We start from the raw sequence: 15,859 nt of genomic DNA, 5'->3' as shown, positions 1-15,859 counted from the left end.
AATTAGCATACTTCAGAGTAAACTTGATTAAAACAGAATCATATCAGCAGACTCCCTTCCCTACACGCATGGTTCCTCAGCCCTTGTGACTATTATGCAAGAAAAAACACAAAACATCCCTGATCTTTCCAATGACTTCCCATGGTGTGATTCTCTGAAGACATCTTTAGAACATAAGAACTGCTATTTACTGGGTTGGACCATGTGTCCATCTTATCCATTATCCTGTGTCACACTATGGCAGAAAATGGATGCTGAAAGGGAGAGTGAACAGGGTTTTTTCCACTGTTGCTCTCCCACTTAAAGCTCCAGCATTTAGGGACTAGGAAGTTCTCATTCAGAGGGTTATTACAGAAGTTAAACTTTTTGTGCAATGAGGCCCCTGAAAGCACTCTACAACTATAATATATCCAATGTTCACAGCTGCAAAGCATTTTTAAAATGGCCAATCATGTGAAAAATTAACCCTCTATAAATCAGCTATTAGCTGAAGATGTCCACACAGCACGGCCCAGCTCCCCCACTAGACCTCAGCAGTAGTTGGGGGGGCGGGGCACACGGTAGGATGATGGGGCTAGGGAGACAGGCAGTCTGGATCACCCCCACATGCTGGACAGGGCCAGTGCAGGCAGGCTCTAGCCCAGAGGTGTGCAAAATACAGCCCATGGGCCAGATTCAGCCCACCAGGACATTCTATCTGGCATGGGGCCCCTAAAATATTTGGAAAATTAATATTTATTTGCCCATCACTGCCTGTCAAAGATGACAAAAGACAAGGGCAGTAGGACCCAGGGGAAGCCATGGCAGGTTCTTGCAACAGCAAGGCCCTCCCAGCCCTAGGTCCCCAGCCAGAAGCCCCTGGCTAGCAAGGGCTTCTGGCCTGGGCCTTTGGGGCAGTTTGTGCCTCCCTGTGCCAGAGCAGGAAATTCAGGTAAGAAGCGAGGAGTGGGGGGAGAAGAGACAGGGGAGAACTGCGGGCAATTGCCCCAGTCCTCGGGGCCAAGCCAGCTCCTGCTGAGTCCCACGGTCAGTCGTGCAGCTGGGAGCCACATGGTGCAGAGCCGCCAGTGGGGATGGGGGAATGGAAGTGAGCAGGCATGCAGGAGCACAGGGCCAGCATCAGTGTCCTGTGGCCAGTACTGGTGGGGCCCAGAGCAGGGCAGCAGGAGTGCGGGGCGTGGGTTGGCGAGGATCTATGGAGCTGGGCTGGGCTGCGCCAGCGAGGAGGAACTGGCAAGGAGAAGTGGCGACTGAGCAACACACCATGTGCCGCTTGACCAGCTGAGCTGTGTGCCACTCTGGACTGGCTGGGCCAGGTGGGTGCAGGTAAGGGTAAAGCATTGCTGAGCCTTGTGCCACTCTGGCTGGGCTGAGCCAGTCCTAAGAGATGCGTGGCTCAGCCACCACTTCTCCTCACTGTTAGTGACCTGTCCAGGCCCATCCTGTACCAAGTGTCTTGTGGGGAAGCAGTGTGCAGTGGTGGCTGAGACACGTGCCACTCAGAACTGGCCAGGATGGGCCGGAAGAGGTAAGGGGAAGCCACGTGTCACTCGTGGTGACCGGCCAGGCCAGCAGAAAGGAGGGAAAGCCATGGCTGAGCTGGCTTCAGCTGTGTGCTGCTCAGGACAGGTCAGGCCCATCTGGGTCAGCACTGGGGAGGGAAAGCTAGGGCTGACTTGACTCAATTGGTTTGGCTCCATTCTGAGGGAGGTCTGATGCTCCTGAAACCCTACTGATGGGGCAGGTTGTTAGAGGGGTCACAACCCTTTTCTATTTGATAAGTTGTGCCTGTGCATCATGGCCTAGAGGGCAGAACTCTTGGGGCCCCAGGAGCAGGCCATGCACTGTGAAGGTGGGCCCTGTGGTGGGGCAGTGTTTCCTAGTATCTCCCCTTCTTCATGGATGTCAAACCCAGTAGCATCATGGGCACTACTGCAGAGTAGTTCAGTAACACACTTTGTACCAAATCATGTTCATTGTTTATGCCTAGGTCAGGAATGGCCCTTCCCCTTGTATGTTTCAGATCTAATTGGTTCAGAAAGCAGTATTTATAATGTCATGAAATTTGATCTCTTTATCCTAGTCTGAAGTTAGATTGACCCATTCTATTTGTGCATAATTAAAATCACTCATTATTTCTGTGTTCTGCTTTCGCAGCCTCTCTTAACTCTCTTAGCATTTCTATCTCACTGCTGCTGTCCTGTCTGGGGTCAATAGTATATCCCCATTTATACTTTTTTCTGTTGAAACACAGAATTTCAATTCTCCAGAGATTCTGTAGTGCCTATTTTACCAATTAAAAAAACCCCTACCTTATCTTTAGCAGCAATGGGGGAGATACAGGTTCAAATTATGTCTGTATGGGGCAACAGCAGGTCACACGGTGGCAAGAAATCCATTAAAATCTGTTTTCCAAGGGCCTATTCTTAACTGAGGCCTTCACTTCAAACACAGGTACAGAGGTTCCACCTCCAGCTGTCAGTGGATATCAGGGCCAACCTACTCAGCATGTCAGCTCTCCAGTGTGTGCTGGGCTAGTGTGAGCTGTCCTCTGTAGTCAGCTCAATAAGGCCCATTAGTGGTGACTAGGCCACAGTTCAAGCTTTAGTTAGAGGTTGATTAATATGTCCCCAGCTATGCCTGACAGAACAGGCAAGGGCTTTTAATTCAAGCAGTAGAAACCTATGCATTTACATCCAAAAGTCCCAGGTTCAATCTCCTGCTAACAAAATGAGCCATAGCATTTCATCCCTTTTGCTCCTTCCCTTGAGCTCAGTGAAGAAGAGAAGGTTACAAAAGCATTCAAGAACTGACTGAGCTCATAGATGAGCATTGCCCAGTGCCATCTTTTTTTTCAGTGCTCCTTTAGACCAGTATCTTCCCATTCTCTTCTCCTGAGGCACTGTTTAGGTTTGGAGATGGGAATACTCCCTAGATCTTCAGAGCTGGGAAATAATTTTTCTGTTCTCAAAGAATAAACCTAGCTGGTGCTATGTTATGACACTAGTGTTTTCAGACTTCAGATGCTGCCCACACATCAGGGACACAGAAAATCAAACATCAATAGAAATGAGTTTTCCTTGAATTGATCACAATGAAAATGTCTGTTCACAGAACAATCAGATGAAAAGAAAAATCATTTGCATGTGAAATAAACAATGTCTTTGTTAAGATTTAGGACATCAGATAGATACATTACCCATTGAGCTGTTTTGTGGCTTTGCCCTGAATCAGGACTGTAGTTCTCATAGGAACTTTTGAATGGGAACCCAAGGTACCAGATTTGGTCAGGAGAAGGCAATGATACAGAAGAGAGACACACTAGGACTAAGCACCCAGTGTAGGCAAGGGGAGCTGTCTATGTATGCACAGATACAACTTAAGTTAGTAGTTAAGTAAATAGTGGAATGTTAACTAAACATGCCCAGTATTTTATCTAGTGCATATACTGCAGCTATTACAATTGCCTGGCCCCATGTTTGTTCGCTCTGATGAAGGACATTCCCTGCATCTCCTAGGCCTGGCTGAAGTGTTAAGAGAGAAAACCTGAGCTCCCTTCTCCCCCCACTTCTTCCCCCTCCGCCCTATCCACAAGCATGGGAACAGATTTCTGAAAGCTGTTTCCCACTCCAGTGCTGCTGACTGTAATGTGAATAGACAGTAAAGGGGACACCCAGGCCAAACCTGCTTTCTCCTTCATCTACTTAAATGGCACTAATGCAGGGGCAGGTAATTATTTGGGCCAGGGGGACCACATAGGGAGTTTTGATGACTTGTTGTGGGCTGGGTCAGCACCCCACAACAACTCACCAAAACTCCCTATGTGGGGTGGAGCTGTGGATGGGCAAGGAGTGGTGTTGGGCAGTGAGATAGTCAGGTGAGGTTGGGATCATGGGGTGGGGTCACAAGGCAGCCCCTGCCCTGTAGAGAGTGGGGAGTGTGGAGGGTGTGGGGGGCTGTATGCATGTGTGTGCATATGCATGTGGGGGGTGGGGGTGGGGCTGCCTGGGCACTAGGTCCCAAGAGCTGATCAGGGATGAGAGAAGGGAGGAAAGGGCAGGGGGCACATGCAGCAGAGCTTGCCCCCACAGTTCACTGCATGGGGCTGAGCCCCAGCCACTCCCACCCAGGGCAGCTTGCGCTGTGCTCCAGCCTGCACCCACTGGCCTGGCCCCAGCCAGTGCACACAGTTTCTGGAGGGACTACAGCTGCCTAGGTGCTGCTCCACTCCCCTCACTTCCAGTGGTGGCTCCTCCTCCTGCACCAGATGGGCAGAGTGGGTGGAAGGCAGCTGGGCCCAGAAGCCAGAGTCCTGCATGCTGGGGCAGAAGCCAGCAGACTGAAGCTTCCTACCAGCCCAAAGCAGCACAGCAGGAGCAGGAGGAGGAGCCATAACTGGAGGTGAGGAAAGTGGAGCAGTATGCTGCTGGCTGCAGATGTACACTGGGAGCAGTCCAAGGTAAAAGCTGTGCATGCTGGCTGGGGTCAAGCTGGTGGGCATAAGCTGGAGAATGGCACAGGCTGCCCCAGACTGAACTCAGCCCCATGTGGAGCACCACAGCAATAGCCATGAGCTGAACCAAATAAACTGGTGGGCACCCTTTGTGTGCCAAATCTAATTTGGCACTCAGCAGATTTACATCTGCACAGCTGTGCTTGCCCTGTATGTCACTCCTGCATATGCTCAGTAGAATCTCTCTTAGAGAGATGATGCTGGTCTAGTGCAAGTTAACAACCATTCCTCCATGAGTCACACTCACTAGAGTTAATACTGATGGAACAACCAGAATGGGTTGTAAACCGTATCCCAATACTGCAATCTTAATAGCACGGGCTACATTAGGTATATTATATAGAAATGTATAGCATAGGCATTTGGGCTTTTAAATCCACTAAACAGATTTTGAGCCTTTCAAAGCTCAAGGTGTTTCAGAAATGAGGTCTTAGTTTGGGCTTCTCATCTTATTATGTCTCTTCAATAAGAGTGGTACAGCCTTAAGTAACAATAGCTCCATGCTTCCCTATAACAGATCAAGCTGTTTGAATTTTTTAAGTACTATTTAAGAACCTGTGGTGAAAACTTGATAGTTTATTTACTGGAATTAGTATATAACCTATCAATGTAGCTTTTTTTTCTGCAGTGAGTAATCCGTAAGAGTGTTGTCATTTTTATTAGTTAGTAAATTAACCTCCATTGTCTTTTAGTTGAATTGACAAATCAATTTCAGTTTATGGTTTAACTGCAAACAGGTCATAAATATAATGAATTATGAGCAGAGCTGGTCAAAATCTTTTGGGCAAGTAATAATGACTGTTAGAAAAATAATTCTATTCCATGGAAAAATATTAGATTTCTTAATAAATATTCTGGTATTTTATATGTTTTTAAAAAAATGCCTAATCAACATTCTGAAATAAATGTTTGATTTTGGATGAAAACATATATCCGATCACAGTGCCCAGACTCAATTCCCTTCACCTGCATGCGGTGGGCTTCCTGCAGCCTAGCCACAGGAGGTGGGGAGAGCCAGGGCTGCACCCCCTGCCCAGCTGAGCCACATGGGGCTGCGGAGCCACTGGAAGTGCAGCCCTAGTTCTCCCCTGTCTCCCACCCCTGGCTGCTGGGTGATTCAAAACTCCAAACTTTCAAAACTTTCAAACCATTTTGACTAGCCTCATTTTGTTTCAAGGCTGTTTCAAAGCCCCTCGTTTCATTTCAGTTTTGCTGTTTTGAGCTTGAAAAGAGTTGAAACAGTTTCGAAATGAAACAGCTAGTGAAATTTCACGATGCCGTAATCTCCATCTGCCTGGGTAGTCCCCAGCAGACGATGTTAGCACCAGGTGACCCAGCACAGGATTTAAAAGGCTCCCAAGACATGCCATAGAGGAAAGAGGAGCACCAGGCGAGGAAATCTTGGTAGCGTGTCAGGCTGACTGTCTCCAGGGCTGCATGGAGCATGCAAGGCCCAGGCTCAGCCACAGCAGGCATGGGGAACCTGACTCCCCTTTCTTTGCCCTTCCCCACCTTCATGGTGTGGGGTCCCCAGGGATGGCTGTGATGCTCCTAGGGCTCTGTGACCGTGCCAGTCTTGCCCAACGGGCACCCTTTTTCTTCCCTGCTACACTTCACTGGTAATTATAATAAATAGAGAGGCTGCCCTCAAGTTTATGTTTGGACACGGTCCTGATGGACCCCACTAAACCCTGTGGGTTCTTGGACCCTTTTTTGGGTCCTGCTCAAAATGGACGCCTCACAGGACACCCTCAGCCTTATGGGCTAGATGTGTGGCTCCAAAACCGCCCCTTTACCATGCCCCAAGCCTCACAGATTGTATTCAAACATTGTCCCTCTGAGACCCTGATATAGCTCAGCCTTTCCTGCATCACTGGACTCTCCACAGCCCTGTCTCTATGCCCACACTGGTGCTGTGCCCACTGGCGCTGGGGTCTCCACACTATAGTGTGTCCCAATGAGGCCTCCTCCTCCCCAGTAACCTCAGTCCGGTCCACCGGTTTAAATAACAATGGATTACACAAGCCCCTGGGCTATAATGTAATACAAACAGTTCACTCTGCCTCTTTAAAAGAGCCAAACTTCTGCCCAAGCATTAAGTACCTTGTAGCCCAGGGTACCTGCTGAGCTCCTGGAGCCCCACTAGTCCTGTAAACAGCACATCAGGCAACCACAGCATCTCTAGGCAGTTCTTCTCTGCAGGCTCCTTCCCCTGGCTGCTGCCATAGAACTAAACCCTGCTGGCCTCAGCCATGAGGTTTATATATGCCCAGGGCCCTGCCTTCTTCTGGTCAGCTGACTGGGTGCAGGTGAAGGCTAATTCCCTCCTTCGTCTACTGCCATAGTAACCTACACCTGTGGGGTTTCTGCCTGGCTCCTATGGCCCTCTCCCTAGGCAGTTTCTGCCCTTAAAGGAGCAGGCACTTTAGTGCCCTGCGATACTGCCCTTTCCTTGTAGAGGGCATCACAGGGAACTAGGTGTTTTTTTCTTTCTTTTTTTCTCCATTATTGTTGCCCCTCTTGTTGGTCAGAGGGCTTTTCCCCCTCTCCCTTCGCAGAGGAGGGCCCAAGGGGCCAGACCCAAAGCAGGCCTGTGGGTGAAGGTGGAGGGAGCCCTTACCTATCGACCTGATGAGACGTCCAGGAGTAAAAGTCAACTGACCCCAGACCCTGCCTGTGAGGGGAGTATTTGTTTCAACTTTCTGAACTTCTTTTGGTTAGTCCTTTCTTTTTCTGCAAGTCACATCACACCAGTCAGCAGGTGGAAGCAGCAGAGTGGGGACCCTTTTTTGTGTGGCACCAGGTGCCAAGGGCCAGACGATGCACCCGCACCATTTTTTTTTGGGCTGATAGGTCCAGCACGGTGGCCAGGAGCAGTGAGGACTGCCTTGGAATCATCAGCATCTCGGTTGGTGAGTGAACAGGATGTAGGAAAGGTGAAGCCCCAAATCATCCATCCACAGACACGTGAGTAACCCCGTGGGGAACCCATCACATACATCACAGAACCCTACAATTTTCTTTGTACGACCAAGGCATGGCAGGTGAGAAGGGGCAGTTCTCCCCAAGGTCCTCAGCCTAATGCTCAATTAGGCCTGGGTGTAGCACTATGCTTTTGTAAACTTTCTCAACATTATCACCATATTTTACAGTGTATAAGTCAAGTTCTGAAGCCCAATTTTTAACTCTTAAAATTCAACCTCAACTTATACATACTATCAATACTTTTGACCCCCAGCATCAACCCAGCCCAACCATGACTGAACCCTGGCCTGGTCCTGACTCAACCTTCTTCACCTACTGGCAGCATCCCTGTCACTGGAGGCCCTGGGACCTGGGCCGAGATGGAGCACAGCCTGTGGGCCTTGCCATCACTATGGAGATGCTACTTGGCCTGGGTCCAGCCCAGCCCTGTCCCTTGTGAGCAGTGCTGCCTAGGCGACACCAGCTAAGTGCTGAGCCTGGCCCCATCCCCTGTGAGCAGCACCAGGCTTGGTGATCAGCTGATACATCCCAGGCAGCACTGCTTGCAGGGGATGGGGCTAGGTTCAGTGTCCAGCTGAGCAGTGTCTCCATAATGCACTCACAGGGGATGGAGCCAGGCCAGCCAAGTGCCAAGCCCAGCACAGATCACAGGGCACAGGGCCAGGCTCAGTGCTTGGCTAGTGCAGCCCAGGCAGTGCTGCTTGGAAGGAATGGGGTGGCTGGCTGCGCGCCACAGCTCACTCAGCTGTAACAGCCCCATCCCCTGCAAGTGGCACTGCGGCATATGTCCTTCCCCCAGGTGCCCGGCCTACAGGGAGGGCACACAAGTGCTGATATAAGTCAACCCCATATTTCTGGTCCAAAAACTTAGGTCAACTTATACACCAGATCTATGAAATTCCTAACTTTTTGGATCAGAAAAATGGGGTTGTCTTATACAGTGCATTGACCTCTACACTGTGAAATACGATAAATAAATGCTTAATTCCTAATATACCAAAAGTTCCACTTATCTGAATTGGTACTTCGGTTTGGGAATGGATTATCTGTGATTTCTATGAATTTGTTTTTAGCTCATAATTGTTCAACAAATCTTTTGCAAATAGGAGGAAAGCTTTTCCTCAGAACTGTAAGGCATTTTTTCAGTGAGAAAGCTCTCGTGAATCTTTATTTTGGATACTACAGATTCATGTGAATGTTATCATTCATAAAAATGTGCTTATCTGAATAACCTTATCTGAATAAGGGGTCACAAATATCACTGAAGTAAATAAGCAGACTTCATACATAGACATTTAAAATTTATAGATATTTAAAAATATTCTCTTTGATGCTTCTGATTTTCCCTTTCAGGCATAGCATCTTGTTTAAATATACATGAAACAATAATAATTTGCCTGGCTCTTAGCGACTGTTCAAGCAATTCAATACTTCTCTGTCTGATTTTCTTGTTGTTAAATTTTATTAAGACCTTCAACAACAAACAGGATCTACAGCAAAAAATTAAAAGTATAAAATCAATGCTCACTCATCTGTAAATATATTTCAGACTTCAATAGGCCAATTATAATTTAACATCCAAACTCACTGAAAGAACAGACTAAAACCATGTGGCCAACATAAAGCAAACAAAAACAAAAATGCTTTACTGAGAAGGGTAGTGGATATTAAAATATTATGGGTCAGATCTTCAGATACACTGACTTCAATGGAGCTACACTGATTTGTACTAGCAAGAGATCTGGCTCCTTCATTGCAATGGTAATACCAGGGGTGGACAAAATACAGCCCATGTGTTGGATCCAACCTATCAACTGTATAACAGGGCAGGGTCCTAGGGGTGGCCATGATCTCCCCTAGCACCCCCTACCATACCAAGTCGGCGTTAAAGCACCCTCACATCTCGCCCACCACGTCTTTGATGTCAACTATGTATAAGAGAGGCTGCCTTTTGTCCCCTTGGACACAGTGCTCTGGTGTATCTCGGTCCCTGTGCTATTTTGGGTGACTCAGTACACTCCAGCCTTATGGGCTATGCGTGGCTCCAACCACTCTTGTACCATGCCCCAAGCCTCGCAGATGTACCAGATGTTGTTTGTCTATTTCACTCTCCTGCGCCCCACCGGCGTACTGGCTTTCCTCGCAACCTGCACCTCACTGGCGCTTCTGGCTTGCCTCGCAACCTGCACCTCACCGGCGCTCGTCAATCTCTGCCCCCTTTCTGGGGCTTCTCACACTGGCCACTCTATGGAGTTTCTCGCACTGCCTGCTCTGGGGCTTCTCAAGCCTTGGGGCTCAGGTGGCCGTAGCTGTGCCTGGTCCCCAAGTCTCCTCCTTGGGTCTTAAACCTCCTGTAGGGCTCAGGCGGCCTTGGCCTTACCTGGCCCTCAATCCTCTGCTCCCCTTCTCGGGGCTGAGGTCAGTGCACCCCTGAATGTTGCACCCTCTTGGCACCGGGGTCCCTACGGTACGATGGAGCCCCTATGAGGCCTCCTCCAACCCCTAGTAGCCTCACCCAGTCTTCCAGTATTACAACAAAACAAAACACAAGCCCCTGGGCTATAACATAAAGTTAACCGCTTGGCTAACCTCCTTCTGAGTCACCTTCTGCGGGTGCTCCATCCCTCACTAGCATAACCGACTGCTTGCATTCAGGCGTTACTCGTTTTCTTAGTCAGGCACCACTGCTTCTCCTTGGCTGCCAGCCCAGACCACCCTCTCGGCCTCCAGCCTGTGCTTTATAGGAGTCAGCCCTGCCCCTTTGGGTCAGCTGACTCAAAAGGTGTGGGCCCCTAGCTCCTCCTGGTTGCCCTGGCAACCAGCACCTGGTGGCCATTCCTACTCTTCAAGTAGCAGGCACTTTAGTGCCCTGCTACACACTGCTTGGATTCAGCCTGCCAGTGAGTGCCCACCAATTGATTGGATCCAGCCTGTGGATGCCCCCACAGTGCTCCTCATGGAGCTTAGCCCCCCTCCCCGACCTAGGGCAGCCCAGGTTGCACTCCTGCCCACACCTGGTCCCAGACACCATGTACAGCTTCTTGGTGGAGCTGCTCCTGGTGGGCCTGTAGTCACCTGGGTATTGCTTGTCTCCCCCTGCTTCCAGTGGCTTCTCCTCCTCCTCCCTCTCCTCCTCCTGTTCCTGCTATACCACCCTGGGCAGCAGGTAGTGTGGGGAAGCATTGGCAGCCATGGGAACACATGCCGGGCACCACATGCTTAGCCAGGTAGGGGAAAAGCTGTAGCTGAGCAGCTCCTGGCCTAGTGTGCAAGGCTCCAGCTCCAGTTCCTGGCTGCCTTCCGTGTACTTGGTTGGCTGCAGGACTGTTTTGTTTCAGTAGCAAAATAAGATAAAAGAAGTGAAGAGAAATTTCAGATACTGAGGGAAAAAAGCCTGTTTTCAATTTAAGGACTATACATTTAGCAGAGTGCCAAAACTAGCACTTAGATATTCAGTTAACTTTAGGCACATCCCTATATACTATTGAATTCAGGGTAATAAGAAATGTGCCAGAAGCAGTCCAGTGAGGAATTGTGCTGAGAAATTCAAAACCCTTCCCTTGCTCCCCTTCTGTTCCTTTGGGGGAACCCAAAGTTTCATGCATCACCAGTATGATATAGAAATAGTTTCCAAAGAGGGTACTATTTCATGTTCTAGCTGACTTCCTCCAGGTCTTCCCTGAACGGTCCATGTGATCTGCCATACTGCTTTCACATCTACACATTGGGTGCATTGAAATCCAAAACTTTGAATAATTTTTCCACATATCTACCTGACCTTACCTGAAATTAATTCCACCCCTTTCTGTAACTACAGCTTCTCTTCACCCAGGGCTAATACATCTGTTAGATGGCAGAGGAGACTAAGTTCAATAGTGCAGCCACAGGGCTAGAGTCACTAACTAGCCAAGAGAAATATCCTAGAGTGGCCTTTCGTTTGAGTTCTCCCTGGGATTAGCATGAGAAAAGCTGAAATAAGTGGAAGAGCCAGAGAGCCAAAGGATGGTACAAAGAAATGCAAAAGGGAAATAAGTAGGTCAATATGCAGAATAATCCCAATACATGTATACTAACAATAGGTGTATGGGGAGCAAACAAGATGCACTGGAAGCCACAGTCTTTGAAGAGAACTGTGACCTGCCTAGTATCACAGAATCTTGGGAGAGCTGGTGAACGAGCTCTCAGGCTTCCTAACAAGAAACACTTAATTCCCCAAATCCCGTCCAACAGCTTTCTCAACTATACATGTGGTCCAATAAAAGATAACAGAAAAAGTATTTTCTTCTCTTAAAATAGTTGCTTATGCATAGGAAACTATAAATGCCCTTAGCTGAGGTAAATGGACATAGTTTGTTGATGTTAATGGAGTTGCATTGACACACATCACATGAGGGTCTGATCTCATCTTCAGGAAGAAGAGGTGGATGAGGCACTCCTTCAGGAAGGGAGCCTACAGACATTCAGGCCCCCATTCTAACTCGTGTTTTACATAAAGTGCCACGAGTTAGAGCATTCACCCCCTCAACCCAACAAGTGTTTGTTTCGTCAAGGGGGATTGATCCTGGCTGCACCAGCCCTCCTGGCCCGCAGGTAGATGGAGGCCTCCAAGGAGGCTGCTGAAATGTCCCTCTCCACAGGCCAGCCCCTCCCCTCTCCAAATTAGGCTGAGCAAGCTACCTGCCCCATCCTGTTCCCTTCCCCCTCCTTCCTGGCTGACAATCCTGGGGGTCAGGCTGGGCTAGTGCTTGCACCAGCCCAGCCCTGACCCTGCCTCAAAAATTAACCCTCAAGGAAACACAAATTCCCTAAGACGCTCTGAAGCAGAATGCCTTAATCTAATACCTGATTTGACGAGGGTTAATTTTTCACACAATTGGCCACTCTAAAAGTGCTTTTCAGTCATGCACATGTGTTATATCAAGGCTGTAGAGCACTTTCAAGGATCAGTTCAAGAAATAAATGTAATTTCTGTCTGCACCTAAAATGAAAAATTAATTTAAAAGTTATGAGAAGGTGCTGTGTAGGACTTAATTTTTCTGGATATCTGCTAGAAAAATCATATAGCCAAATATAAAATGTCAAGAAAGTTCTTAATATTTGTGAACACAACATTCTCCTCCACAAAAACTGAAGGTACAACTAGAGGATCGTCCATCTTGGATCCTGTCCTGACCAATAGAGAAGAATCTAAATCTAATTGGCTGAAGACGTGAAGGCGATAAGAAGCTTGGGAGGAATTCATGATTCTGAGATGGTGAAAGATGGATTTAAACCAACTCAGAGAGATGGTAGGCAAGGTGCCACAGGGGGAGACTGAAGAATAAAGGAGCCCTGGGGATGCTGGAAGCTTCTAAAAGGTCCAATATTGGAAGCCCAACAAGAAGCTATTCTGACACGATGGAATCACAAGAATAATAGCAAGAAACCAATGTAGCTGCGTAAGAAGCTTGTAGACAGTAGTTTTCAACCTTTTTAGGCGGAAGACAGCCCTCCACAACTATTTTATTTTAGTGACATCATAGTTGGGAACCACTAGTCTAATACATCAACTATGTGACCAGAAAACAGTTTTGCAGTATTTTTTGGACTTTATCCTGGCTTCATGTGTCATCCCAAATACAAATATAATAAAGGAGAAACTAAAAATTATTAGCAACAGACAAGAGATCTGAAATGAGACGGAGAAACTGATACCACTTCAAAAAAAGTATTCCTAATTCTAAATTTAAGTAACCTAAGATCCGGGAGGCATAGGTAGTTATTTTTTAACCTTGGGTAGAGCACTGGGATGGCTAGTGGGAAGGGGGTTGTGCTGAGCATTGAAGAAAGGGGTTGTAGAAGTTAGGCAGGGTCTTAACTGATGAGATATGAGCTCATGCAGGGGATGCAGCCTCCCTGCCTAACCCTCATTCACCCTCCACTGTGTTAACCCTCTCACACCTGTCATAGATCTGCATCTATATCAGGACTGTAAATGCCTTTATTTGTCTGTGAAATGGTTAAGACACAGCAGGATGGACCTTGGAGGGGAATCCATTCTCTGGTCTGAAATGGAGATAGCTGCTGGATGACCCTGTGCCCAATACAGCCTCCATCCATCGCTCTGGCATTGTCACCCCCCCACCCCCACCCCACACAGACACACACAATCAGTGCCCAGGACTCCTGACCCAATTGCCCACCTCTACTTATGTTACTGTGGTGTCTGATACACTTACTGCCTTTGACAGCTCTCAGGATGCAAACAAACAAACCCATCAACAACTACAGGATAGAAACATGGCTGATGCCTCGCTTGATATATGTTCACTTTACAGGGAACTCATTCCAGATCAAATGTAAATCTCAAGCTGGGATTGGGTGGAGTTGGGTACGGCAACCTATTCCCTTCTTCACATATAAGAAAAAATAAGTCAAGATGACACTGATTATGAGCAGAGTATTTAGTGCAGAGGTTTCCAACCATCTGTCTTTCCAGATTGTAACACTGTTGCTGTCACTGACAGGTGGAACTTCTCCACATGCCTCTGTTTCCAGGAAGGGCCTGTAGAGCAGGACTAGTAAGGGCTGTGGCAAAAGGGAGTGCTCCTGCCTACATAAGGTTTATGCCAGCCTGGCTCCGCATGCATCTCCTGGAAATAGAGGTATGCAGATTAGCAGCACAGGCACATGACACCCCTGAAAGGGTGTTGCAGTATTGTGGTGTGCTGTGAACCCCCAGTTGAGAGCCAATGTTCTTGGATGCCTCAAAATCAAAATCAAAAGGAAAGTATACAAGCAGTGAAATGTACTGGCCATATGTAGGGGGTGCATGCGGGTGCATGTGCACCCCCTGAGCGTAGCAGTGCACCCCCTACAAAAAGGCACCACCGACACAGTTGGCTGTGCCTGCACTGCTTGCCACCCCGCCCCCTCACCACTGACACCGCCAGCAGCATCTGCAGGTGGTAAGCAATCGCCACTGGCCACCACTGCTGCTGCCAGTGGCATCTGTGGGTGGTCACCAACCCCTAATCGGTGCTCACCACACCCTTCCCCCACTGACAGCACCGGCAGCATCTGCGGGAGTTCCCCACTTACCACTACCACACTCCCACCACTGCCCTCCCGTCGCTGCCAGCGCCACTGTGCCCCCCCAGCCACCAGGGGCACATGTCATTTATGGTGAAAGGGCAGGCAGGCCATAAAGGAAGCATATCAAGAAATAGCAATAACTTGCAGGCACAAAGTAAAAAAAAGAGGCACATCTGGCAAGGGAAGTTAAAGACATCAAAAAGAGGTTCTATAAATATTCTGGCCAAAAAACAAAGACCAAGGAAGTTGTAGGTCCACTTTTATACAGCCAGTGTAAGGACCTAACAGAAAATGCAAAAAAGTCAGAGCTGCTCACCAGCACCTTTGCCTTAGACTTCACAAAAAGAACCAATCTACAACCAGACATTTAATAAGGATTATCGGGATAAGGAATGAGACAAGCTGAGGTTTGAGATAATGAAAAAACTATCAGAGAGCTTTTGATCAGGTTGAATTAACTTACTGTATTTATTTGATTCTAAGACAAGGTTCCCCACCCCCACTATCTTTGCCCCCCTCTCCCCATTTAGCATGGGGGGAAAAAACCCTTGTCTTAAATAAAATAGAGTGGAGGCACCAGAGCTGCTGCTTCCCCCCAGCCACTTCCCCCTCTACAGCCTCTTCCTCCCTGCATGCAGCTTCTATTCCATCACCTACCCCTCTCCCTTCCCACCTTCCCTTTGCTCTGTGCTGGCAAGCTCAGCCCATGCTGCAGCCTGGGGCATCGAGCCTGGCCCCAGCCCAGCTCTACAGCAGCAGTTTGCAGACCATATGGCTGCTATGGGGGGTGGGTTGGCGTGCATGTGAGGAAGAGCAAGGGTATGTATGGGGAAGTGAGGAACAGAGGTTGGGGGTGAGGGGGTAGCAGAGGCTCGAGGGAGGGGTAGGAGGGGGAGTGAAGGCATAGGGGAAAGACGGGTATGAGGCTGCAGGCACAAGCAGGGGCACCTGTTCCCTACACCACCTGCTGCCCACCACTGCCTGCCCCCCCACTCCTGCAGTGGTGTGAGACATGAATTAACGACAGCCCTCTAATAATTAGATTCTACAAATGGAAATCTATAACAAATGTATACATTTTCTGTTTACAGAATCTAATTATTGGAGGTGTGGGGGGTTGTAATCTTAAACTCACAGACATCTTAGATTCAGGTAAATACTTTAAGTCATCAGGGACTGATGACTTAAAGTCAGAAAAGCCGACTTTGACAAGCTCAAGAGGCTTGTCGGTCAGGCCCTCAGCGACCATGACCCCAGGGAGATGGGAGTTCAAGAAGAGTGGTTGCT

The sequence above is a fragment of the Crocodylus porosus genome, unplaced genomic scaffold (assembly GCF_001723895.1).
Source record: "Crocodylus porosus isolate Cpor-Errol unplaced genomic scaffold, CroPor_comp1, whole genome shotgun sequence".
NCBI classification, from domain to species: domain Eukaryota; kingdom Metazoa; phylum Chordata; order Crocodylia; family Crocodylidae; genus Crocodylus; species Crocodylus porosus.
The sequence above is the reverse complement of the archived record's forward strand: the minus strand, read 5'-3'. Positions refer to the sequence as shown.